The 3034-nt window shown below is 40.0% G+C and overlaps 1 pseudogene; it reads right to left on the minus strand.

The window, feature by feature from the left end:
• Positions 1–349: 349 nt before the first annotated feature.
• On the minus strand, positions 350–768 carry LOC106736041 (60S ribosomal protein L36a-like; annotated as a pseudogene).
• Between the last annotated feature and the right edge of the window lie 2266 nt (positions 769–3034).

Consider the following 3034-nt stretch of genomic DNA (forward strand, 5'->3'; position numbering starts at 1 on the left):
GCCATGACCCATGGAGGATAATTTCTCACTTTCCCTCCACTGTCTCTCTCTATCTCTTGCAAGTCCGTGCACACTATAGCAAAAACCAAAACCAAAACCAAACAAACAATTTAGGTTTCTTTAGACTTTTCTTCCAAAGTCACAGTTGTGTTTTCTTAATAAATTGGGAGGGAAATGTATCTAATAAAGATGATTGAAAATTGGTTTAAAAATTAGAGAAAGTATTTTAAAAGATAACTTTATCAAAATTGCCATACTACTAAAAGTTTAAAAAAATTATTTATCTAGAGATAGTTTTTTTTTATTAAGAATATCACCATTTATTTTTCTACATGTAAATTTTCTGTATCTTCAACATTTTCTGCTCAAAATTAAAAGAACAAAGCAATCTCAAAGTTTAGAACTGGATCACCTGGCCCTTTCTCTTCTTATCTCCCCCCAGTTCAAAATGTTTGCATCTTTTAATGGCCAGCATCCTGTTGGATCTGCAGTTTGGTTCAACACACTCAGGCCTTAGGACAATCTTCTTTGTGGTTTTAGTTGTCTTCTGGAAAATTGGCTTTATCTGCCCACCATAGCCACCCGGCTTCCGGTCGTAGCACCTCTCCCCTGGGCAGGCAGGGAATCCTTGCACTTCTTATACTGGTCACTTTGTGAGGCTGATGCTTGCCACATTTCTTACAGAAAGTCCTTCGAGTTTTAGGTACATTGACCATCTTGGCAGTCGAGCTGTCTTCACGTTGAGAATGAGAAGTCGGCATGCACGACCCTCACCTTGCGCCGCTCGTGCCTAGCAGGAAAGGGTAGAGAGAGTTTTGAAGGGTGGATGGTTCCATGGCTCAGACTCATAAAACTCTCTGGCCATGGAAGAAGTAGGGAGTTATCCTGCATTATCAATTTTTCCTAAGATCTGACCTATGAAAGAAAAAATAAAACACACGTTCATTTGAAAACAATGGAGAAGCTAGGTTAGTCAGTTAATGCAACTTTTAGAAATTTGAGCACTTAAAAATATTGACTAGCTGGATAATTGTTACATAAGTGTGTACATTTGTCAAAATCACACTTGTGATTTGTGGTCTACACTGTTAATCAAGTAGAATTCAATATATTATCATTTTAAATTAATAAGTGTTTTTGCATAATTCTACTCTTCAAATTCCATTCTTTCTAACTTACCCTAGAAGACAGTATCTATGTGTGCACCAATTTTTTTGTTCTGAATTTATTCCCACTTGTTTGGTCCTGCACAGCAGTCAGAAGAGTAATGGCTAGAGGGCTGCTGAAATATTCTCCAGCTTAATGTTACCTCTGGTAAGAAGGGATGGGCATGGACTTGCTGTGCCTTCTGCTATGCTCCTCTTAATAAATGGAATGTATGATGATTGTCTCAAAGAAACAGTTATGCACCACATCAAAGATCCTAACTAAAACCAATTACCGTCCAGGGTTCAGGCAGCTCAGTGGTAATAGGGCCTTTGAAACAGACAATATCTTTCTGTGAGGTTTTCTGTCCGTGCAGCAATCCACCTCATCTTCCTCTGTTACACCAGCTCATTATCCAGGAGCTTGGAAGCTGGATGGGTGATGAAACAGCTTCAGCCTTCTGTGATCATAACCTAAGTCCAAAGGCTCTGAACTATGGTCCTACTTGAAGTTCTTTCACATACTCCTCTCTTTAGCAGGAGTAGTTTTAAATATTAAAAAATGGAACAGATTGCTTTTCTTATACAAAATGAAAGCCACCAACACCCCTTCACCCCCGGCTCACTTAGGGAGCAATATACTGATGCTGACCTGTCCACCTTCCTTGCCCTGCTTCCCCAGGGGAGAAGTCATACATAATGGGGGCTTACCAACCAGGATTCGAAGATGAGAGCATTGTGGGTTTTGTGGTGGGGGAACATGTACTCACCAGTTACTCTTGATTTCCGTGTTTTTCTGGGCTAAAGGCTTGGATCTGCAGCATTCTGGGCTATATCATGTAGTAAGGACTGCCAGATGGTGATTGTAAGCAAAATCTTCATTTCAAATTTGTGTAACCTTTGCTCTAAGTCAATTTATTTTCCCAGTTGAAGGAAGTTAAAAGGCTCAGCTCTCTGATAGTCATTGATATAGCCAGGTTTTCAGAATCTAACACCAATTATTACAGGTAACTTTACGCTGTTTTATCTTTTAATTACCTGATACCTGGGAAATTCATGGGATTTTATGACAGTCAGCTAAAAAATCTATGGTTACCACAAAAACTATGCATGTTTTATTTTCATGAGGATGATGACTTCTTTTCGGACTCAGGGGATCCACACACCTGTGTGTCATAATTTACAGATTTTCAGAGAAGTTGCAAGATCTAACAGCTCTGAGGGAGTTAAAAATGATTCAAAACTTAGTTTTACTTCGATTACATATATTGTTACAAATTAAAATTAAGAAATGTTTAGTCTAGAAAACTGATAAAGTACATCTTTTGACTAACTGCTTATAATGTCTTACACAAAACTAGTGTTACATGTGTGATACTTTATTTCTTTTTATATTAAAATTACTATGCATAAAAAGAAAGATTCAAGAATATTTTTCAATTGGTTTTGTGTGTCCAAGTAAAAATGTGATTCAAACTACTGTTCAGCACGTCTGTTAGACGTGTGCAAATGCGCAGCTCTTCTGCATGGTCCCCTCGTCTCTGTGCTGAGCTGGTTGGACCCTGAATCTACCTGTTAAAAAGGAGGCAGGGGAACCAGCAGTTAGCGTAATGGCTATGTCGCTGGACTCCCTCGTAGTCGACTGCAGTTCGCGTCCCGAACCCGGTGGCTTAAAACTCACGCCGGGCACGTGTGCGTGCATGCGTGCCCAAGATCCCAAGAGGAGAATGGAGGAGAAGGGATTGCGGCGTGGCCATCCCCCCTGGGAGGTGATTTCTCGCTTTCTGTCTCTATGTCTCTCTCTGTCTGTCTGGCGAGCGCACGTGCCCTATAGTGAAAACCTCTCCAAAAAAAAAAGACAGTTATGAGGAGAATGTCTCTTTGTTGCT

Source organism: Tupaia chinensis, unplaced genomic scaffold, assembly GCF_000334495.1.
Source record: "Tupaia chinensis unplaced genomic scaffold, TupChi_1.0 Scaffold000619_1, whole genome shotgun sequence".
Classification (NCBI taxonomy): domain Eukaryota; kingdom Metazoa; phylum Chordata; class Mammalia; order Scandentia; family Tupaiidae; genus Tupaia; species Tupaia belangeri.